This window comes from Atheta coriaria, unplaced genomic scaffold, assembly GCF_025399875.1.
Source record: "Atheta coriaria isolate IRGN ID8LTWV9N9 unplaced genomic scaffold, Caltech_Dcor_3.1 hic_scaffold_9_pilon, whole genome shotgun sequence".
NCBI classification, from domain to species: Eukaryota; Metazoa; Arthropoda; class Insecta; order Coleoptera; family Staphylinidae; genus Dalotia; species Dalotia coriaria.
In genome coordinates, this window is record NW_027045451.1 from 5,130,967 (window position 1) to 5,156,815 (window position 25,849).

General features: G+C 38.5%; 1 long non-coding RNA gene across 3 annotated transcripts in view; it reads left to right on the plus strand.

Moving 5' to 3' along the window:
* The first annotated feature begins 1,131 nt into the window (after positions 1 to 1,131).
* The window catches only part of LOC135799028 (uncharacterized), a 34,265-nt gene continuing 9,547 nt past the window's right edge, over positions 1,132 to 25,849 (plus strand). For all 3 annotated transcript variants that reach the window (XR_010549867.1, XR_010549868.1, XR_010549869.1), the window contains exons 1-2: positions 1,132 to 1,250; positions 11,855 to 11,929. This is a non-coding gene — a long non-coding RNA (uncharacterized lncRNA). The remainder of the gene's footprint in view (positions 1,251 to 11,854; positions 11,930 to 25,849) is intronic.

Consider the following 25,849-nt stretch of genomic DNA (forward strand, 5'->3'; position numbering starts at 1 on the left):
CTAGTTTCATACTCTGAAGAAATTTTAATGATATCTCTTATAGTTTTCGCTCTACAGTAAATTTTATGACTTTTTCCTCTATTTAGCTTTACCAGTTTAATTAAAACCATATGCCACACGCATTTACTCCAAAACACCAAATATAACTCGGTCTTCCACCGCCTAGGCAGTAATTTTTTATGTTATGTCTGCTATTTTATTTATTTTTTGCGCCGCAGCCAATGCAGCCATATTTATACGAATCCAGGACAGTTGCGGCGCGCGGCTGTTTCTCATGTCGCATTCGTAAATTTTTCCGAATACAGATTTGGGTCACGAACGAAATAAGCGAGGCGCACATGACGCGAATGCCAGACGCTTCAAAGAGGAGATAGCCTGGCATCGACGTCGCATGCCATCATAACAATGCCGCGCGCCATCGCCATATCGGGGCGCAATTCTCCGCCGAGGTCCGCGCGTTCGGAATGATGAAAGCTGGCGGCAGCGTCGATAAAAAAAGCAGCACTATAATACATCGGCGGCTCGCGGTGGAAATTATTCTTTGTGTGCTTCTTTGTTCAACCGGCGTGTTCGCTTTTCGGGGGGCTAAATTTATCGGCGTAATTATTGGGAAACTATGTCGTAAATATTTTCGATGCCGATCGATTATACTACGGAGCGAAGTCTATTAGGTTGTGTGAAGCGCGCATTCCGTATAACTTGATGTCAACGCGTTTTGTCTTTAATCGGACGAGAAGTTATTATTGAAATATTCAATATTTCCAGGTTTTCATCGTTAGTTTGAAAGTTGTAATATAGGCAACCCATAATACACGTTGAGAGCGATGTAGAGCGCATGCGCAGAAATCTAACCTTTATAATACTCGAGTGGGTATGGTGTGTTGAAACCGTGCTGTGAATCAGACTTTTATACTTTTTATATTGTTCAGTGCAGTAAATGAATATATTCTACTTGGCGATACGATAGGTAAGATACAGTAGATGTCAACACGTTTTGTCTTCAATCGAGCGTGAATTTATTCTCGAGATATTTCATATTTCGCGGTTTTCATTGCGAATAATATTGAAAGTATTAATATAGGCAACCAATATAACACATTTACACCGCTGCAAAATTTGCTCATGTGCACAAAACTAACCTCTATTAATTTCGCGAGTGATCGTGTTGCAAGCGTGCTTTGAATTACACTTTTACACGTTTTATATTGTTGAGTGCAGTGAATAAATATTCAATTCGGCGATACGATAAGGTAAGCCAACACTTACGTTATTGTTTACATTTGTGTGCAATTCTAGAATGAAACGATGATGCAACGCATCCGCCAATGCCTAAATCGGCAAATTACGAAAATAAGGCAGCGCAGGGCGCCAATTTCGCATGTTAATGCTGTGCACATCCGCCAGTCATGCTCGCTGCCAGCGTAAAAAACGCATTTAAACGAAACGCGAGCGCTTGTAGGAGACGCAGACGCATATTTCAAGCCGGCGGAGATCCCTCTGCGCTGCTCTCAACTAAGTTACAAAAAGTACGCTGCAAAACGTACAACGATGCATAATCGTATGGAGCAATGTGTAAAAAAACCGCAAGTGGCGCGGTTTATTCGCGAGTTATTTCGCTGTTAACCGCAAACGTGGGCACTGTGCCTGCAGTACGGTAACAAAGCCGACACGACGACGCGCTGGAACGTATTTTGCATCGGCGCACCAAACGCCAACTATAAAACTATGAAATATTTCGTACGCTTCGCGCTCTTTTGATACACGTTTAATGTTTCTCACAGCGCCGCCGATGAAAGGCTTCGCGAAGGAAACACGGCTTTTCCGCGGATGACGCAGCTGTGCGCGCACACCGTGCGATGAAAACCGCAAAAATTGCATTAAACTTTGAGGAAAAATGCACGCTGGGAAGAAATATGAGCGTGAAATGTTCATGCATGTGACAGGCACTCGAGTGACGCCGCTTCCACACGTGGGAAGCAATTTTAATCCGGGCTGGCAGACGGGTTTGCAAAATATTTTAATTTCACCCGGAGTAAAATGATACACAATTCGACACAGCACGCGCAAAATACGCCGAAATAATAAAAAAAAAAAACGAACAGATTATACCGAATTGGAAAACTGTTGGGTTGCCAAATACGGATCTCACCTTAATTAAAGCGATTACCGATTACATAAAAGGCAAAAACGGGATTGGGATCAAAATTAAAAACAGTATTACCGCATCGCGCACAGGTCTCGGTATAAAATAAGAAAAATAAGATAAAAAAAAAGGGTCGGCCGAGTGGCCAACATTCAGGAATACTCTAAGTACTGAATTAAAGACCTGGAACCGGTTGGCTCTCAGCGAAGAAATGCGCGCAATAAACGGATAATCGGGGCCTTCGATAATAAGCGAACGCGCCGCGCGGCATTAAAATTGACATTACCCGTGATTATTATTATTTAATGCGGCGTACGGAGCAAATCCGAAATAATCCGAAATTGAATGCGTACTTAAATCACGATCGAATTTGGAATTTAAATTCAATTCCATTGCGCGCCGCGATAAATATGATAATGTATACGAGCGAGCGGGATACAGGTATGAGGTAACTAAAGTACTACATACGTGTAACGATGGAGAGGATAAGAATGAGAGAGGATGAAAGAATCGAGTTTGTTAATGGTTACTATGTTTGGTGCGCGCAGCCGGCGCACTGCGGCGAATCAATCAGGGGGAGATTTTTCGATTTTAATGAGGTGAAGCGAATCAAAATGTTTCAAATTATAAAAAATCACATGGCGGAATGTAAAAATCAGAAAATGTTTTAAAATGAACAGAAATAGACTTAATTTAAGTTTGTGTGTGCGTTGAAAAAAAGTGTAAATTAAAATTGTGCAGCTGCATTTCCATATTGCCACTGATTGCTGATGCATTTATGCGTTACCGTCCCGCCGACGGAAACTTGGTAAACGCACGAACAGAACATTACCATTGTTGGCATGCTGGCAACTGAAACTAATTGCTTTCTCTCGCTCCATCGAGAAAAGAAAACCGAACGGCGCATTGAAGCACGCACACATCCACAAAACGCACACTGAGGGTGTGTTTGGTGCAAGAGGGTGTGTAAATGGTCTATGGTCGAAACCATCAATTTCGTTTTAGATTTTCTAAAGTGCTGCTTCCTTTTCTAACCCTGCCTGCGTTTGTTGTGAATTGGTGTGTATTGGTGTGTGTGTAGGCACCGTAAAATTCACGCAGTAAACGAAAACTTGCTGCCAAGAGAGCGAGAGGACGCGGACGGTGCATCATAATGAAATGTGGTTAATTGTGCGCTCCGAGCTGAATGCGCCGTTTGCAACAATGCGCCGGCATTAATGGTCCTTCGGGCACATCGGGCAATATCAATCAGAACGAATTTATTACAATGCAACATTAATCACATCGCGATACAAATAAAAGCACTTTAATAGGAAAATTTATGTTGGCATGTGAACGATAATGTTAAATCGAAGAATAAGCAATAATTATGCTATTTTTAATGGGTTATTATATGTGTTATGTGTTGCCTACACATTGAGAATATTTATTTTCATTTTTGGAGCAAAATTAATCAAAAAATCGTGTTTTTTCATTTTCTATTCTGAATTAATAAATAACTTCATTTTTGAACAAGAATAATAATTTCCTCTTGGGATTACAATGATTTTCTTACCGATAAAATGTAAAATTGAAGAATAAGCAATAATTATGCAATTTTTAATGTGTGCATACATGTATTATGTGTTGCCTATACATTTAGAATATTTATTCTGATTTTTAAGCAAAACTTAACTAAAAATCCTTCCTTTTTGTTATTTTTTCTTCTGAAGTATAAAATTACATTACCCTTTAAACAATAATAACAATTTCCTTTAGCGGTTACAATAACATTTCCATTTCTATTCGCATGTGCGATCATACATCATACGATTATCGTCTTGACATTTTGCTTTCGCAACCAACCAAAAGCCGCAGCTGAACCAAAACTATGCTATCACTATCTTTTGCTGACACAATCCAAAATTCACAATTCACAACCCGTGCTAAACCCCAAATTCAACTCGAGCGCATCCCTTACACTTGAATTTATATTACTACTTGCTACATTACTACCAACATTATCAACTTGGGCCGGTAGTTTATGTTACAGTCACGTAAACTCATTGTTCTCTCACTCTCTATAGCTCCAAAACCCATTCAATTGAGTGATGAACAAACTTTCGAAATTTTTCCCTGCTGGTCCCGCTTATCAATAGCATACAAATTTTCGGCGCGCGCACAATCTGATTGTCGTAGACAAAAGCTTGGTGCGCGTTAAAGTAAACACCATAATAGTTTGGATGTGTGTGCGCGGAGGGTTGCCATGGCACTTCAGTATTCACAAGTCCGGACGCATCCCCGAATAGCATAGACACTCGTATAGATGTATGTAGTTTGGAGCAAGAGCAAGTTTGGGGTTGTCGGTTGTCGGGATGTATGGAATGTCGAAAATTGTTGAAAGAGGAAACGGGCGCGCTGTACGGCGAGTGGATTTAATGCGCTCCGGTGAAGATATATCCTCGAACGTGGGGCTTATTTTGACAGGCGGTATGACGGGAAATTAAACCTTCGGAACACTTTTCGGGGAACATTTTGGGAAAGTTTGGTCTGTTCACCGCGTCCACCGCCGGCCAACCCCTATAACGCATTATTCGTGTGGAATGCAATAACGATTATGATCGATCTTGATGGTAATCGTTAATCTTTAATTGCTCGTGGGGTTGTTGTGGTAATTTAGGTGTCATTAATGTGACAAACATATTTTTATTGCGTATTACGTTTTTAATTATTAAAAATAATTAATTCCATCAATAATTTTGTTTTAAAATAATGAAAAATACTAATAATGCATTTTAGCGCCATCTGGAGTTCAATTATTTAACTAAAACTATGATACAATCACTATATAAACTTTAATCTATTATTTAACACCCTTTGCGTGATAATTTTTAATATTTTATTAATTATTCTTTTATTGGGGTTAAATTCGAATCCAATAAACCATTGATCATCAAAATCTATCCACGCGTTCTTGAGTTATAAACGCTGTAACTAACACATTTTGTTTTATACATATAGAATTTTCAATCAAGGGCGTATTGTTAATTTCCCTACAGCTGTTCTGCCTCTACGGCAATTTTTATCTCTTTACTCTTCGATGAATGTACTGGAATCGAAGTAGAAAAGAACGTGGAGATGCGCCCGTCGGATAAGCACAAGTATGTACCTACACACTCTGCGCTGCTGCAAGAGTTTCTCGAGTGGTGCGCGTATGCATGATGCGGAGAGGCGCATAAAAGAAAAATACCCCATAGTCATGTTTTATAAATACAATGGCTTTGCCTGAATGCGCCATCCATGCATCCATGTCTGTTTGCTTCGGGAGTCTTCTGCGAGTCTGCGGACATTTTCTTGGCAGTGGGTAGTCGCTCGGTTCGCGAGATTGAAAGCCTTCGTTCTTATTATATTATTCGGGCTGATTCAATGTCATCTCGCATGCTGGTGCGGCTTTTTCGTGCGCTTACGTAAGTGAAATTGATGGAACGGATGGTGCGGCGAGGGTTGCTAGGAAGGCACGAGATGGGATGTGATATTAGCATAAGTATTTTGTGTTTTTATTATGGACTTCGGCTTTAGACTTCTTGTGCTTTTGAGTTACTTTGTCAGCAGTTTCGGGAAGTTTCGAGAAGAATTGCGCCGGATTTGATTTGTTTTGATTTTTTGCTGGAAAGGCAGGAATAAAGGGTGAATTATTGGGGGTTGTGTTAGGGAAAATGGGAAAATATTTGTTTCTGTGGGTTGGGTAGTGAATTGGGTTCAATTTACTGCGATTGGTAACATTTTACAATAAATATTTTCAAAGTTATGGTTAAAATCATAAAAAATAAAAATCGAGAAGTAAAATGTAAATATTTAGGAAACGTTTTAAAATTAATTTTACTTATTTTATGTTTAGGGGTGAATAATTAATAGAGTATTTTGAATTTTATACATTTTTGATTGTAATTATATTATTTTATTAATTATAATCAAATTTTAAGCTTATCTGACGCAAATTCATTATTTTTTAAGCAAATATTTGAGTTTTTGTCATAAAAATTGAATTTTTTACATTTATACAAATTTTTCCCCATTGACAAACTTTTGGCAGCAGTTTCATTAATTTCCAAGCAATAAATAAAAAGTTACTCACAGTCAAAGTAAATACGAAACCTAAAATTTTCGAAAATTTCCCTTTATTTATGTTTTCGTTTGTTTGAGTGCTTTTCCCTCAAAAAAAAAAAACTCAATACTTTATAAATTGCTTCTTCTTGTGCTTGTGCGTTGGTCTCAAAACTTTCTATTGTATTTCGTATATATGAAAAATGTTAACATTTTAACATTGAAAATGTTTCGAGGGTGCGTTCTCTGAAATTACGCAGAAATATTCAATTCACACACAAACGACTCAAATAAATCAGCCGAACAACGACAGGCGACGAACGAGGCGGTGCGCCAGGTGAACGAGACACGTTTCTACAATTTGTACACAAGTACTACCTGCACCCTTACAATACAACATGTGCTTGCTAAGGGTGCTTAGAATAAATTCAAATATGCAAAGTAAAAAATAATATTAAACTTTTTTTTTAAATATTAAAATAATTAATAATTTTGATAATAAATTTGTTTCTCATAAATAAAATGTAATATCATCCCTTAAATTGATAAAAATTAATGATTGCACTAATACTGCGGATGATTAAGCGCAATTAAGATGCATTCCTCGCCTAGCTATTGCTTTTGCAGACACTAGACACGATCGTAGCGCACCGGTGGGTGGCACCCTCGAGGCACCCTCGAAGGCGGCCTTCACCCCATATCATTACGGCGCACCGCCGCCGCCGACGACAAACACCGTCGTCGCAAAGTGCGTTTCGCGCCCGGCGGAGTGAATAAACGCGCACTGTTTACGGGATTATAATTCGGTTGCGTATTGCGCGCCCCAAATCCCTAACGGCCGCCGAGGGTGTACCGTTTTATCCGTACGTGCCGGCGTAACGCACACGAGGAGGGTGCAAAGCACAAACGCGATACGGTCGACACACGCGCGCACCGAAATACGGAAATTAATGAGGATAATTATGCGCATTAGGGCCGAAATGTGACTTGCACATTAAATGAGCACAATTTAAAAATATGAAAAAAGAAAATCAAACAGCTGGGTACAAAAAATATTTTAATTTTAAACATTTATTTTCGCGCTTAATATTTTTAAGTGTTTGCGCAATGTGATAATTTGCACTTTTTAACGTCGCAATATGTTCGCGACCGAATCATAAAAATACGTTGCACCATTCACGATCCAATTTATCGTCCCCCTGATGGCGCTTCACGCCGCAGAAGATATGCACATAGATCGGTCGACGCCAACCCGTCCCGAGCATATGGATTTTATGATACGCGAGTAATGATTGGTGACGAATTGCCGCGATTAACGTGCGCGCACATTTCATGCACACATTCAGTACACACATTTCGTATTCTATTGCTATTGCCACATTTGCGCGCAGCATCCCCTTGGTGCGGCCCCGATGGGATGCTGTTGCTTGATGATGTGTGTCTTTTCTGCTTCGACGCAATTTCAATGTGCGAATGTGGATGCGCCAGCCGAGTTTAATGTGTTTTTGCCGAAATGCGCACAATGGGGTGATGTGGGGTGTATGGTGATGGTGTGGAGTGGATATAATCGATTTTATGACCGCAGGACAACAACACACTTGTTATAATTAAAAAAAGTGAAAAATTGCGAAATTTAGGAAATGCAATGCGAAAAGTTTCATTTTAACACTTAAAACATAAAAAATAGGTTTTTTAATTTTATTTTTGTGATTATTTTTTCTATTATAATTCACTTGTTATAATAAAAAAAGTAAAAATATTGAAATTTACAAAACGCGTTGCAAATTGTTTTATTTTAACACTTCAAAGACAATAAAACTACGTTTTTTCTATTATTTTTTATTTTGTGATGATTTTTTCTATTTCAACACGTTTGTTATAATTTAAAAGAGTTAAAAAATATCAAAATTTACAAAAAGTTTCATTTTAGCACTTAAAATACAGTAAAACTCATGTTTTTTTGTTTCGTTATCATTTTTTCTGTTGCAATACACTTGATTTAATTGTAAAAAATGCAAAAATTACCAAACGAATTTCAAAAAGTTAAATTTCAACACTTAAAATACAATAAAACTAATTTTTTCATTGTTTTTTGTTTCTGTGATGATTTTTTCTATTACAATTCACAATGAAGCAAACCCCTTTTGTTGTGTGACATAAAGTTATATAGCATTGCGGCATCGGATAAAGCACTAACAAACAGATGCGAAATGCAAATACATCGCACTAGCCCACAGTCACACGCAGGCTTGCACACAGGCATAGATTTTTTTTGTTGGCGCTGTGTGTGCATGTGCATTGTATGCATTTTCATTTTATATCGGCGTTATTTATGCAACGATGCGGGATTTATTACCATCGCCGCATCGCTGCTGGCTGGCGTTAGTTTTGAGCCGCGCGTCCGATAATAATGCAAATACGTTCGAATAATGCAAATTCGAATTTGTATGCAGTTTTTTTTAACGGCGGGCTTTTAGATCTGTCGCAACGCATCGTAAAACATTATCAACATATACTTTGTGTGTGTGATGCAACTGCGACTTAAATTATATTTGATTATAATATAAATGTGAATATGTTGGTAATTATTTTGGAGTCAAATTTTGCAATCAAAATATTGCAACTGCGTTAGTCGTTTTTTTACTTTCACCTATAAAGTGCACGGTTTTTAGGCGCAAAAAGTGGTACTTTATATACGGGCGTGAGTAAAGTACTTTATTCACGGGCATTATCTACGGGGCGGAGCTTCGAATTTCGAAAATTTAAAATGCATAAGTTGAAATACAAAAACCTAAGTGTGGAACTAGAGTGGAAGTAGAAAAAATTTGTGAGCATTTCGTGGTTAAACGTAGTCAAACACAGGATCAATTAAACGCTCCTACGCTTGCTCTCAATCAATCTCGTGAGTAAAATCTCAGTTTAACCACTTGATACTTAATATATTATTTAAATTCACGTACTTTTGCATTTGATGGTAATTTATGTTGTGATTTATTTAATTCGAACCGAAAAAAACGTTTTAATGTGTAGTCCCTTTGACAAAATGGCGGAAATTTTTTATGTGTGACCTATAATGACGCTATTAAGCGCTTTCAAAGTAGCTTCTGTATTCGAAACAGACTTTTCTGGATTCTGAATAGCCCAATAGCACTATGACTCTATTCACTATTCATTGATTGAACCCAGATATTTCTATATGTGTGTGTTTTCGGTGGTCTTTTTTCTATATCTATGGATCTGGACAAGTGTAGCTGTGTATCTGTGCGTTTCATGCCCAAGCTCACAAAAACACGCGCAGAGAGCTTTAAAGCATGGCGCCACAGAAACCACACACGAAGAACGAAGACACACACTCAACTTGCCCAAAAAAAGCCAACTCCTAGAACTCAATCTTGATCACACTCAACAAATGTTCCCTAAAAAAAAAAACACAACACGAAAGAGATTTAAATGATTTTAATAGGGTATTAGGTATTTAGCTATAGAAATGACCACCGTGAGCATATTTGAAGTGGATTCAAAGGATGAAATTTAAGCAGTTGAGAACAGAAGGTGGTTGGAATTGTACTTAGGCGAAGGTGAGTCATGCTGTTCCAAAACGAATTAAAACTAGGGAAAACTCATCAAGTCGACGAGTTTACGAGCGGGTCCTCGAAGTGGAAGTGCATACTTACATTGCTAACAACTTCTTAAATTTTAAAGATTCAAACCGGCGCGGCGCCCACAGCCAGCTGTGTGATGCAAAGCAGAGCCCAACTTGAAGAGTTGGCGTCGTCGTCGTAAAAACACGCCTAAATTTAATAAAGGTCGGGCCGCGATGGAACGTAGGCCCCACAATCGCCAATAAACTCTTACACGGCTTACGCGCATAACCTCCAAACATTGATATTATACAATGACTACTCGGAATTTAAGTTTTTTATGCTCAAAACTTTTTTTATTGCAATCATTAAATTCTGCGCGGCGTATGATTTATCCCGGCACCAAAAAACCACCTCCTGTTATTTCGTTTTATTTCGTGATGGTAAAGTTGCCTGCATTTCAATTCTAATTCATGCCGCTGGGCACTCGCTGAATTGCATTGCACAGCTACAGTTGGTGTGGTGTATTTTTACAAAAAACGAAAAAACGAAAAAAAAAAAGGAATGGAATAGAAGGAGATAGAATGGAATGAGCAATGTGCACAACGGGCACCCGACGCTTCGCCACAATGAATATAATTTGGACGTCAATTAAGTGTGCCTCTCGTCTATTTTCCTCTCGCTGTGGTTTTTTTTTTCTGCTGCGCTATTTTCGCATCACACGTTCGCAAACCGCAGTAATTCACAACAGTCACGGCACACGAGGGAGTCACAAGCGAAATTTAATTACACGACAAACTTTCAATGCAACGCGTTTGTTTTTTCAAGTTTGGTTATGTTATAACCTTTAAAACCTTCAAACCAATACAAGAAATAGAAATATATTACAGTAGAATCCGTTTATTATGACTCCGCTTATATTGACCAACCGGTTATTATGACGTACCTACACTACCAAGTTTGGTTTTCATATAAAATTCTGTATAAAAAAGTCGGATATAATGACTTCGCTTACAGTGACATGTCGCTTATTATGACCCATTTTTAACAGATTATGTCCGGTTATATTGACCAACATGATTCTTTACACCTCCGGTAATGTTCGTTGATACCCGACGACGTTCGACACGTGGCGAACTTTTTATATTTATTGCTACATTTCTTTTATGATTGTCAAATTACTTTTATGTATTTACTATCGGAAAGACCAAATGCTTAAATAATAAATATAAGCATTCGGGCAGCAGCACCTTGACCACGACTTAATCCGTATTTTCCATTAATCCGAATTTGGCGTGGGTCATTCGACAATCTCAATGCTTTTTAAAAAACAAGAACCGCATTAAGCAATCGTTCAATTCAAATGTTTTGAAACCGAAGAGGCTTCGAAAATCACAAGAAAATTAATTAAATGAAAAAACAAAAGCAGAAAAAAATTACAGATTACTTGAAGTAAAAAATACACTTGTATGTGTTATAATGTGCTGATTACGTGCAATTTTGATTTTGATTTAATATGTATGAATATGTACATATTTACATAAAAAAGGGATTTCATTTCACAAAACGCTTTGTATGACGTCCGCTTATTATGACGTGTTTGTCAATTCCCTTCGATGTCATTATAACCGGACTCTACTGTATTATATTTGTGAATAATTTGTTAATTACTGCAATGATCAGTTTTTCACTCTCGCACGCCCTTGAAACACACGCATTCAATAAAATTTCAATTAAATTACAAGCGTAATCAATGAACGTGCTTTAAGTGCGCGCCCGCGGGCACGAACGCAGCTAACCCGACCTCGTGTGCGCGCATCGTAATGGATGTAATGCTTGTAATGTAATAATGCGTAATAAGAGTGAACGAGTGAAGAAGAGACCTCCCGCTTGGATTATTACCGCCGACGACGACGTCGACGACTGTCATTGACGGAGTCGAGTCGAGTTGAGAATATTTTCTTTTTAAATCATTTAATTAACATGTTTATCATTATTCAAAATGGCGCAGCATACTAATTTTTTTTTTTTTTTTTATTTGTTTCAGAGTGTCTATTATCTTAATAACTTTATCGCGTTTGGATGTAACGGTACCGGCGGATAACGTGGACGGCATTTTAAGGTAAGGCATAATCAATTACGTTCCATCTTTAGTGGGCCCGTCTTTAATCTTGCTATCATCGGGCCGACGAGTGAGCGGATTATTAATTCTACCTACATGGCTGGTAATTTATTCAATTAATTAACTTTTACTTGGCTTTCGGTTTAGAATTAGGTTAGGAACAGGTTGGTTTGTTGCCTAGGCAACCAGTTTTGGTTGTTAGGAAAGTTGCCTAGTAACCTATTCAGCTGTCAATTTAAATATAACCTCACTTTTAGGTAGTGAATAATAAAATTAGGTTTTTGGAGGTTTTGTTGGTAGGCAACCAGTTGTGGTTGTTAGGGAACATGTTTTGGTTGCTAGGCAACTTGTTTACGTTGCCTAGTAACCTGCACAGCTGCTTCAGCTAAATATAACCTCACATTTTGATGACGAATGATAAAATGACGTTTTTAACGTTTTGTTGCTAGGCAACCAGTTTTGCTTGCTAGGAAACATGTTTTTGTTGCCTAGTAGCCTGCACAGCTGTCAATCTAAATATAACCTCACTTTTAGGCAGCAGTAAATAAAATTAGGTTTTGGAGGTTTTGTTGCTAGGTAACCAGTTTTGCTTGCTAGGGAACAAGTTTTTGGTTGCTAGGCAACTTGTTTTCGTTGCCTAGCAACCCTCACAGCTGCTTCAGCTAAATATAACCTCACATTTTGATGACGAATGATAAAATGACGTTTTAACGTTTTGTTGCTAGGCAACCAGTTTTGCTTGCTAGGAAACATGTTTTTGGTTGCTAGGCAACTTGTTTTTGTTGCCTAGTAGCCTGCACAGCTGTCAATCTAAATATAACCTCACTTTTAGGCAGCGAATAATAAAAAGAAGGTTTTATTCGCTTTGATGCTAGGCAACTAGTTTTGCTTATTGATAAATTTGTTTTTGTTACTATGCAACCACTTTTGGTTGCTAGGCAACTTGTTTCCGTTGTTTAGTAACCCCACTCAGCTGTCGATCTAAATATAACCTCACATTTAGATTGCGAATAATAAAATGACGTTTTTAAACGCGTCGCTCGCTGGCTTTCTTTATGAGCGCCCGATAAAAGTAAAATCCGAAGCAATTACGATATCAGCGCATCGCAAAGACATTTATTTCGCATTTAATGGTCCGCTCGGCACGGGTTCGCCTATTTTAGGGAGATAGTCACACTCGGTGCGCGCCCCTGCTGGCGGCGACGTGCACGTCGTGCGACATAACATTATTAAAAAGCCACTATACGCCGCGCCGCGCGCATGGTATATTCCTGCTACTACCAGCAGCACGTCCCCGACACAAAATGCATTGTTATTGCAACGTGCAACTCGAAATAAAAGCGAAACAAACGCGCAGACGTCGGAAATGGATGCGAATCGCTCATGGCATTTTAATGTAGCGCGACGAGTGCGTTCACGACGATAATATAATTTTAATAATGCCCGAGTCGTGTTTGACATTTGCACATTTTTACCACTAGCGCCCTCACAACAAATGTCATTTGATTGACATTGTTACCATAGCAACCGCGAATATGAGGGCATGCCGTAATTATTTGCATGTCGCGCAAACTGGCACATGTGTATTGCGAACGCGGCGTGAAACGAGCGCACACAATAGATTCATCACGCGTAATGCACGTAATTCGCTCTCGCTGGCAGCGAGCGAGCGAGCGCGAGTGCGAAATGTGTGTAGGCAATGTCACATTCGTTTTCGGTATTCACGCTCATTCACGCTCCACATTGTGAAACAATTTGTTACGTTGTAGTCAGCATGCGCGGAACCGTTGCTAGGCAACGTCAACAGGTTGCCTAGCAACGTTGTTATGACTGGAAATAAGTTTTCCAGTGAATACGTACGCGCGGCGTTGGGAAGTTTTATACTTTTATGGTTGTCTAACTCACGATGTATATTTCATATCAAACCCGGCGCGGCTCGGTTTAGCGTCAGCGTTTACAACAACACTTGTCTCTTCGGGCGTTGCCAGCGCTCGGCAGCAATAAATCTTGATAAAAATGCGATTATATACGTTGTGCTGCGCTCCAAGTAAAGCCCTCTCCGCTGGTCCCATCCCCAAATTCAGATTACGCCGCACCGCACCGTCGAGATGAGACAAGAGGCGGACGAGACAGGTATTATGCTCTTAACACGCCCGATACTTTAATGCCCTTCTTCTCCATCCTGCGCGCCTCGACTCGCTATTCCCCAAACGGCTGCAAAGTATTCATACATCAGTTTGAAAATGTGTTTTCATTAGTGTTTTCGTATGTATGTATTTTTCTTTTGCGCCTCGATTTTTTCCGGCTAGCAAAGTGCTATTGACAGCCATCTTCAAGATTTTGTCTCTGTTTATTTATGCGTCTTTTGTTTTCTTAGGGGTTCTTAGCGTCGGGTTTAAGTCATATGCTGATTAAACACACGAAGCGTCCTCGTTTTTTCTTCTTTGGCTCTTCGTCTCTCTTCGCGAGAGCTTGTGCATTATTTATTCTCCATTCTCGGAAATTCACTGCGGGCCGTGTTGTTTGCCCAACGTTTTACTGCATGTTTGCATAGCATTACGTTAGTTTGGCGCTGTTTACGCTGACGGCGGCGGCGGCGGCCATTTTGTGTTACGCATATGCATTCGCTCAACTTTTGTGTCAGTGTGTGTGTGTGTGCACAAAGGTCGCACGCCGAGGTCGTAAAAGCGACGCGCGAACGACGGAAAAGCGCACTTTTAGGGCTTTTTTCTACGACATTGTTAAGTCCCTTTACGGTTTTATTTTCTCGACGCCGCGCACCCGAACGGCTTATTTTACGGCCGCATCGCCGGAACGCACTTCGACGATGTGCGTATTTATTTCAGCGAGTACAGTCGGTGCCCTTTCTGGCGGCACCGGCGAACAAAACACGTAAAGTGCATTTATGATCGATCGGCAAATGTTTCGCATATGCCGACACTACCGGCACATATTGTATTATCACGGGAGTGTGAAATTTTACAAACGATTTCTTGAAAACGAAAAAAAAAACTTTTCTTTAGAAGTTTAACTTTTTGTTGTTTTGCAGATGATGTGTAACAATCTGGTTGATTAAGGAAAACATAAACGCTAGAAATCACAACATGCATAAACCTGAGTTTCGGGCAAACGTTTTAGCTCAGAGGTCTCTCGTGCCAGATATGCAGATTACTTCCGTTCGAGATAAGTGCTTTCTGCATTCGGCTATCTGCTCGCGCGCTCGTTATTTATACATACGTCGGGACCGGGCGCGCGCGCGATGAATGCATGTATATTCATCGCGACGCATGTCTCTCCCTCGAATGCTTCGAACTTATCTATGCATAATATTCACCGACGACGACGCTGAGAATTTTTCATCTTTGCATTTCCATATTCGGCGCGCAACTGGGCAATAATTATATTCAGGAAGTCATCAAAATTTCAATTGGTAATTCGAGCCGAGACTCGACACGGCACCCAAATTTGACGAGGGAAATTAAAATTAAAATTTCAGCCACATGTGGGCAACGGTTGTGGATGTTTGCTGACGTTTTGCCCATTAGATAATGAGAAATATATATCTATCGGTCGGCGTGAATTAGGCAAGAAACATTTTAATTAAATTTTGAACCCTCGACGCCATTAAAACAATTAAGTTTTATGTAGGTCATAATTAAGTTTTATTTTTTTCGTTCTGTTGGGTGGCAATTTTAATTTTATCACGAACACGACAACTGCGCTTTGTATTCGTTTTATTTTTTTCTTTTATGCTTTGTGAGAGTGTAGAACTTGGTCTTGTGGCTTTACGGGATAATTAGATCCTACAGGGGAGTCTAACCCTTTTCTTCTTCTATTGAATCAGCTCGTTCAGCGTTAAAACTCCGAGTGTAGAACCCTTTTGCTCGTTTCGGAATTGAAGCATCATTAAGACTCATTTGGAGCGCCGAGCATGAAAACAGAAAGCACCTGCGGTGCTATTCTCATACGCCAGGAATCATGAATCCGTGATTCTCATACAACCGGAGACCTTATCGAAAATATAGACATTAGTAATGAAAATAGAAGAGAAAAAAATTGAAGTTTTTTTATGGTTTTAGTTGGTTTCAAAAACACTTTCTTAAATTTCAGCCATTGAATGCCGGGCATGGCAAAAACGAAAACCAACAAATGAAAGCAAGCACGCAAAACGCGCACAAAGAAGTCAAAGAAGTTAAAGCTCCCCCTGCGGCGAGTATTAAGGACGTATTAAAACAGCGCGCAATGAACACGCGCATTGCATGAAAGAAATAAATACAAAAAATAAAGAACTGAAGGACTTACGAAAAAATAAATAAAATAAAAGAATAAAGCTTCTTAGTGTTTTCGCTCCTTCGCCGAACGCTGTTCTCACGTTTGCGGATTTAAAAAAACATTTAACAATCTTTTGTTCTTCCAATATTTTTTTAATGCAATTTATAGATTAAATTAGAACTCGGCTTGTTTTGTTTTCATGTGTATAAATCTCGCGAAGGATATTAATGGCGCGCATTTAATTATAATTAATTTCCCTTTCCCGGGGCTTGGTTCGCGCCTCCTGCCGCGGCCGGTCGTCGCTTTTGTTGCGCTATTGTTACAATGTGTCCATTGTGCATGTTCTTTACTCGCGGCGCACATTGTGTTCCCTTTTTCTACGCCACGGCCATCTTGCGCGCCGCGCCACGAACAAAACACAATACGAAGTTTAAAACATTGAAAATATTCCCTGGACAATAGCCAGGAATTGCGCACATTTGTGAAATGATCGATCATTTGTTTCACGGACAATGACAAAACAAATGAATCGCTGTCTCTACATCTATGCGATACGCTATACCAAAACAAAACGCGTGTTTCTTCAGCATTAATTTACTGATTACATCTGGAATTTATGATTGGGTTTGGATTTTTTGAATGTTTAACCATACATAATTACCACCCTACTTTGTAGTAGGTAGGTAGTTTGTGATCGTGATGACTTTAGACACCCAAAAAGAACCGTCATCATGGAAGCAACGCATTATCATTAGCCACGTCCGAAAATAGCCGGCAAGAGTGTTTGGGAGCGTCGAGAATTAAGTCTGGTTAGAGGCCGGTCTTTACGTAAGCAAAATTAGACACGTTTATAACTAAAGTTTGCGTTGCAACTACCATAACTTTTCCTTGGAGAATAAATTAAGCCGGAAAACAAAAAAAAATCTATCGCTTAAGGCGTTCAGCTTCAACTACCTATAATAGCTTTCATTTTTCTTCGTGTAAATCGCTACAATGTTAAATGGTAATGAGTTTAATGTATTTAATGGCCGAGCGCTTCCCAATTTATAAATAGATTCCAATCATTACTAAAATTTGTTTGCTTGTGTGATTTTTTTCCGTTTTTGGAATTTGGTCGAATATCTGATCAATTTCTATTTAATTACAAATTCGATTCACGTTTTTTCGGCGTTACTTATTTGCTGGCTTGCTACTTCGTCGCAATTTCGTTCACTACTCATCACGAAGGCGACGAGCGACGAAGAATGAATGTAGAAAGAATAATCCACTTTTCGTAGCGCTCGGGCCTCGAGGCGCAAACCAATCAATATAATTGCGTTGACGTTGCTTGGCATCGCTTCTCTTCGCGCACGAAATTGAAGATGCCAAAATGACGAAAATCGATCACAATTTTGCATAAAAATTGTGTTCACTTGAAGGCTACGCGTAACGTACCTACACGTCAATGGGATGGAATATTGACACGTGGATGTTGTCGAATCTTAATTGAAATCTTGCATTTTAATGAACGCTCTGAAAGCTACGAAAGTTAATGCACTTAACTCTGACATGCAAAAACCATGCTGGCGAGCACTTCGGAGAAGATTAAATATTAACTGGACGGTATAATCGCATAATCATCTAATAAGATTTCATTTAAGAAAAGATTGGTGACGTGAAATCAAAGTGGTGATTAATTTATTATTGGGGAAGCAATATGTCAGTGGTTTTCAACATTTGGGTCACAGATTCACGTAAATTCATTTTTTCTTCTTTTGCGTCTTCTTTTGCCTTCTTTTGATTATTTTTTCGACTGCATTTAGTAGGAACTAATACTTAGATAAATCAATTTTAAAATACGATTTTATCAATTTTTCTTTGGTCAATGTGCAATTAAACGTTCCATTGATATTTTTAACATCTTACGTAATATTTTGGGATGTTCCGCTTTTGTTTTACCTTATTCATTATGCAATATAGGTATAATTTGCGGTTGGCATTGGTATATCGTCGCGCTGCTCGCGGCACTTAATGGCTTATTTATTCAGACCACGAAAACGCATTTATCATGCCGGTAATTTAGATTAAATTCTTCTTACGTTTTACGTTTTATACTCTTTATACGTTTTACACACTTACCGAAAACTCTTGCGGGCACGCACACGACCACCATCGCCGCGTATCATCCGAATCGCAACCGAATAAAAAATACGAGGAAAATGAAAAATAACAACGTTTGAAACGCGCAGCGTGGCCATGTCAAACTCACACAGCGCGGGTAAACAAAAATGTGAAATTGAAAGATTAAACGCAAAGGGAAAGACGAAAGCCCTAAATATGATTAATTTACTTCTACAGGGTCATATTTAATGAAATAAAATTTTTAAAGAAATAAAATTGAATTGAGATTAAAATTGAAATAAGAAATGTTAAAAGTGTTTAAATGACGGCCCTGTATGGAAGTACTAAAAGTAATAGAAATTATGCTGGTGTGTGAGTTGTGCGATGTGCCGGAATCGCTTCGCCGGACGAGGAAGAAAAACAAATGCGCGCACCGCCGAAAAAAATGGTAATTGCATGGACGTCCGTCCGCCACGATGCTCGTAATGCGGCGGTAATATTTCCGAGTTTATTACACCGACCAAGGCGGCATTTTTCATATTTTTATTCCGTTTATTTTTTTTATTGTTCTAATGAATTAATGCGGGTCTCGGACCAACCGCGCACACATGCATGCCAAACGTTTAAGACTAGCATAAATTATGTCACGTTTATGTGCACTACTCGTAATTTATGAATTGCATTTAGAAAAATAAAAAATAAAAGTAATTTAATAACATTTCTTTTGTTTTTCATGTTTTTCTATTAAAAAAATTTTTTTTTTTGTTTGGCTTGAAATTTATGATCAGCAAACCCAAAGATGACGTAGTTTTGAGTCGTAGGACCAACAGAAGGATAATAAAATACACAGTCTGCGTGTGCACACGTCCGGGTGCGACATACCGGAATTGTCTGCTCTCGCTGTGTTTAAATTTCTGCCCGGCACGTCGTTCACTCTTCCACACATAGTCACGTCCATTGTTATTCTAATTACGTGGACGATGGCGGCGCACAACTCGAAATTCCCATTTTAATGTCCCCTGCCATTCTATTGTGCTTGTAAGTAAGTACGTAATACATAATTCCCGTGTGTTCCAATTACATTCTCGAATTGCTTTCGATATTCCAAATCAATATATTTCAGATAAATGAATTTCGAATTTATTTCTGTTTACGGAATGGTTGATCATGATGTTGTGCGGTGCTGCGTTTTGTTTTCTGTTACGTTGATTAAGTTGAATTCGATCGGGTGCACGCTATAAAACGCTGAAACGCCCAAACCGGCGCCGCCACAGAATAACCAATGTGCGCGCGCTCGCGCGCTCACTCGTAGTCACAGTCACGATGACTGATTATAAATTACAAAATCGCCGGACCGCGATTTGCGATGCTTTCCATTATTATTCCATTATTACAAACAACAATGTGCATGCAGCGGCAATGGCTCGCGTTACGCTGATTAGAAATAAATGTATTTACATTTTCATTACAAGCAGGCGGTTATTTTTTTATTGCTGAAGAAGAAAAAACATTCATAATTGATTATTGTTTGTGTACTAGCCTAGTACCTTTAGTTGATTGCTTTAGGTCGAGAAGTCGTTGCAATTGTAATGTTAGCTTAAATTAAATTAGTTTGGTCGTAAAGTCGATAAATATGCAAACATATGTCTTGCCACTGCAATTTCAATTGCAACTACGTTAGCAACGACATAATACTTTTTTAAAGTATTCAATAAAATTGAATAAAGTTTCTAAATTTAATTTTTTCAGTTTTTTGCTTAAATATTGTTGCGTTTGGTGTAAAAACGGTTTTAAAGCAATAAATCAAAAGGAAATGTGAGTAAAGTGTTTTTTAACGTTAACTTTGGAACGTTTTGATTATTTTTTAAAAACTAAACTGCAACAAGTAATATAATTTATCTAGTATTCACAAAATATATAGCACTATCTCAGAAATGGTATATTTATATCAAATCCAGTCGATTCAAATCATTAGAAATTTACATCAGACTTGCCTGTTTTCTTTTTCCTTTTGTTTCTCGCAGGAAAACACTTAGTGTGACTAATTTTTTGTTCTTACTTTGTGGATATCAATAAAAGATGTCATAAAGCGCGTGGTACGATTTTTGTATGCAACTTTCCATCACATAATAATATTCTCTTACCTATTATAACCATTTTTGTATATAAGTAGGTATAAAATACTTTTGTGGCTTTGTTAATATTTAAAACGCATTCATATCAATCAAATGCGATGGACGAAGTTCGTTCCCATAATGGCGTTTTAATTCATCTCGCGGGGTGCAAGAAACCGTCCACAATGAGCGCACACGCAAACAACGAACGCGCCGACGATAAAAAAAGCAAATAAAAACCCCCTTCATCCGTTCGTCGTGTTGTTCACTCTCGGTTGCGTCGCACAATTGGTACATTACGACATTACGTATCATGTCGCATCATTTAACTGTCATTTTGATGATTATAAATGCATTTCCGTCACTTCTTCATGCTACTACTACTCTAAATACGCATCAGCGTCTACTATTTCATTTTACTACGTTTTGCCATCTACTAATAAATAACTTAGTGGATAAAAGTGCGTTTAAATCGAATTGTGTCCATCGTATAATATATATATTCATTTCATTTCCTTGATTAAGTCATGCTTATGTATTCGTCCGAGTAGATGGCGGAAGTGTCTTATTAAAAACTATCACTTAACTACACTGGTAGTGTAACAACGCCGTGATTTTCTCACACTGATTCAATTTCAGCTCAATTATTACCAGTTAATAGTTTGATATACTTGATACGGTGGCGAGGTTAGTTGTTGGTTGCTTCTCTCTTCCATCGTTTCTACTCGTATCATTAGTGGCCGTGTCCGCTTGTCGTTTCGCGTCCGTTTCTCGACTGTCACTCCCGTGGATAGCAACGGACAACCGGCTATTTTTACTCGGTCTTTTCATGTTAATTAATTAATTAATTGAGATTTATCGCGTCTTTATTGCCTGCTGACTTGGTTTTACTCGAGAGAGCTTGTTATGTAACATGTGTTTAAATTTCTATTTAATTATAGTAGTTTTAATTTAAGATATTCGACTTCTATTAAGTTATACTGGGTGTGTGTGAGTTTTGAAAATTTTTATTTTATATTAAATATTAAATATTAGAGTTGAACTGGTGGGTAAATGGCAGAAGGGCGCGATTTTCACGATAGCAGTGTGATATCCGGTTTGTATCTGCCCGAGACAGCCGTGATGATGTCCGCCGATATCGAAGGGATGACCATTCCCGATGGCCTGATCGTGCTGGTCATCCGAAACGAGGTCGTTTGATCGCCAATACGATAGGGAAATCGCTCCCTATGATGATAATACCCTCAGCGAAAAAAGCGAAATCGATCACGAGCAGTTTTCCGGACCAAACCCACTTTGCCTCTCTGATGGTAGATAATACAGTAATTTATCCGAATGGACGTTGCTTTTGCAATTTTATCAAATTGTACAAACGCTCCCAAAAATACGGAGGAAATAATACATCGGGTGAATTTAAAGATTTAGAATTCTTAGGTAATTGGATAATTCCAAATTGGATAGTGGATTGTGCTTGATATCATTTCGAATTAATGACTATAAAAAGCAGCAGGTGTGCGCCGCATGACTCAGTGATATGTACTCAGTCGGTATTGTGATGTGTGTGTGAGTGTAAGTTTTTTCGGAATTTCGAGCGGCGCCTGCAACACGCACATCGAATAATTGTAGGTATACGCCGTACGGTAGGTTAATCACGTCTCGAATTACATGCCACACACACTCACGCTCTGGCCGGGCGAGGAGAACGTGCACGAACGCACGAAAATGAAAACTCTCAAAGAGAATATCACATTGGGGGAGCGGGAACGACTCATGGTGCAATTGAAACGATGACGAAACAAAAAAGATTTTTCTGTTGAGTCATATTTTCAAAGGCGGTCCCGAAAAAATTACATTTTTTGATGTTTTTAAATTTTGTGTTCTCTATTTCTTTGTTTTATTTCTACGTATATTTCTATGCGTTATATGGATATTGAATGATTCGCTTGGATTTCTTCATGTAGAAAAATGTCTGATAGTTGCATTTGTTACGCGAAGCGGGCAGAAACAAAACGGCAACCAACGCCTTTTCGCGTCACTCGCTTGCTATTTTTCTGCACGAATAAATATGAGTTTTACGTTCGCGATTGAGTGCACTTGGGCCGAGAAAAATGCAACTTGGCAATAAATCCAATCAAGACGTTCGCAATCATCATTTTGCTGGTATAAACAAAGATTTCATTATAGCAGCACATTGACAGTTTTGGAAATTTTATAAAAGCAAAGTTAATCAGAGGTTAATCATTTTTTCCATTTTGAATTTTGTTGAAAATTCCAATAAAGCGAAACATGTCAAAAATTACTTTAAAATATAAATTACACTACACGATATATAAAATGGAAATATATAATATCAGTGATTACGATAACTCAATAAAAACCAAATAAATTTTATTCCAATTACAAGGTATATTCAGTTTTAATTTGTGCAGGCATTGTTTTCTTATTATGTCGTTCAGAACTGAATAAAATGTACATTGTACTCTTGACATTAAAATATTTCCTATAAATATAAAATTTAAAACATTTTCGGCCGATTTAAACCTGGGGTATTGGATTTATTTTGTCCGTTGAGAAAAGTAAATAAACCGGAAAGTTGCGAATTGATGGGCGCGGACGAACTCGCAGTGTCAATATTTTCTTTAGTAAATTGGTCGTGCCCTCCCCTGTACTTTAAAAATCTTCTCCGACGATTCTAGCAATACCGGTCGATTGAATTCGAAACTCTACTCGAAATAAATTTATCCCGTACACACTTTGAATTTACTTACCAAGAAAAAATACTCAATTTTAGTAGAAACCGATAAATTTGATTAGAACCTTACATAAAAATGCAAATAAAACAGTTTACGACCAAAAATTTTCTACAGATTCTCATCGTTAATCATCATAATCTGTAATCGTCTTTTGGGATTTTAAGTTTTACGTGTTTTTTTTTTTGCTGCCTTTCTCGATCGTCTCAACCTCGAAATTCATAATTCATGAGTGAATTAATTTCCACCGCCTTTTTATGTCGCTTTTTATTCGTCGTAAACATTTTTAAATATTGTGCGCCGATCGATAGCACAATTTATTCTTACTGGAAGTCGATAAAAGTGAACCTATAAAAAATAAAAATGGAAATGTCACTTAAATGTGTTTTTATTTCATCTATTAGAGCACTCAAATGTATGACACTAAAGAAAAACAGTTAACCAGCCAACGTTCACCACATGTCGCAAACATTTTTCGAAAAATTCAATGTTGACGGTTCAGCGGTTTGCCAAAAATTAATTAAACTTATTTATTATTCATAAATAATAATGTATTCCACATGAATTATTTTTAGTTCATTATTTTGAATTGGATTGACTTTATCTGTTCATATTTATATTCGGTCATTTGGTATTATCTATCCACGTGGATTATTTGTCACATTATGAGCCACAATAAATAAATTATTTATAGATGGAACGTTTCCGACCTTTCAATACTGAATAACATGTATTTTCGACATTTTCTAAATCTATACTTAACTAAATCGAAACTGATTCCGATACAAACACGCGCGTTTTTTGTGATGATTTAAAAATAAATGAATACATAGTTTTGATTGTGTGTGTGTGTGCATGCGATTCATCAATAAAGTTCGATTTGGTTGCTCGTTTTATTAGCTCATTATGGACTTGATATTGCCGGCGGTTATGACCGTCTGCGGTCGCCAGCTCGTTAATGCATTTCAGTTATAATCTGCTATTCTGTTATTGGTAACAATAAACATTGATTGCTTTGTGTTTTTCTTTCGGTCGCGTTTAAATTTAAAACGAATATGTAGGATACAAATGAAGATTATAATGGCTAAATTTAGTCAAAAAGTTTTTTGCAGCGCTAAAAATTTGCCAATTTGCATGCGGCTAAAAATATTGCCGCCTTGTGCGTCACCGCTGCTGCGTTTTCGCCGTGAACTTCGTTATGATGTGCGCGCGCGATACACACGTAATGTCAGTTTTCGCACATCGCCTTCGTAATGATGCCTCCGCTTGGTGTGCTCGTGGGCACTTTTGAGTCATTAGAGCGTGAAATGATTGATGCGATGCTCGCGCGAACGCCTCGCCAAACTAAGCTTCAACCTGATAGATATAATCGATGAACGACGTTATTTTCAACGTTAATGTGTTTTTTCTCTCGCTCGCTTCCAACCACCAGACATTCATTATCAAATTCTACCCGTCACTAGAAAAACTTTATTTAGTTCTCGAAAACGAAGAAAACGTAAAATACAATATCTACTCAACGTAAATTGTCAATTCCTATCGATATCCTATTCCCATCGAGTTATATCAGAGTTATAGGCTGTCTGGCAACGTCTTCGACGTATAAATTTATAAAAATGACGCTTGTGTTGGCTTTTATACAGCGGGAGCGAAAAAAAAAACTCATAAAATACCCTGAAGCAGAAAATATAGAGGCCGAATGTAATGTGCTCGAATATCTAAGGGCTCTCGATGGACGCGACGGGATCAAGGGATAACAGACGCAAAGGATGTGGATGTGGATGAGAAACGAGACTTTATGGAATCGTAAATATGAATTTGTTTTTTACGACGATACACTGTGCTCCACCATGCTACAATGAACAAAGTTTACTTATTTTGTGTCTTAAAAAGTTAAAAACTTTCGTGCATGATTTCATGCTGCATGTAGACTTGTATGTATTTTGTTGTGCACAACAGCCGCCTGCATCTGGCAGATATGGCATATCTGTTTTCCTCCGCCATGATATGCTGCTAGAGCCATTCGATGGCGTGCACACATTAAATAACAGAGCCATGATGTACGCTGATATTCATGCCTCACACCACGTCTGGGGCATGCCTGGCGTGTCCTATTGCCGTATCTATGATTTATTAGTGGCACCCAGTTTAGATTCCCCGGCCGCGCGTTGTGCGCGTTTCGAGTTTCGAAGGCATTTCGGGTTGGGTTTCGCCATTTCCACTAGCGGCTGGTAAGATAACACGTATCGCCGTCAACAGAGCGCAGACGCCCACGTGGCCTTTCACTCGAATAAATTACAACATAACATCATATTGCGTTATTAATATGTCTTGATAGATCTTATAAAAAACGATGTTTATGTTATACCTTTTTTTTTCTATAAATATTTAAGTGTTACTTGCGTAAAATTTCAGCTACTTATGCAAGTTTACGGCGCGCGAGTTGTTGCAGTGCTCATACATATTTAGCTAATTTAGCATTTTAGTACCCTCGCACCCTTGGGCGCGCTCATTCCCTGCCGCTGGATGCACGCGTCAGCACGACCGGGAACGGCACGTCCGAGACGAGCCAAACAAGGGTGCGAACCGCGTGGGCGGCATACGTAACTACCTCCGATTGAGTAATAAAACGAATTTTCCGCGCTGGGCGAACCTGGCACATTCCGCGCCCCGCACACGACACG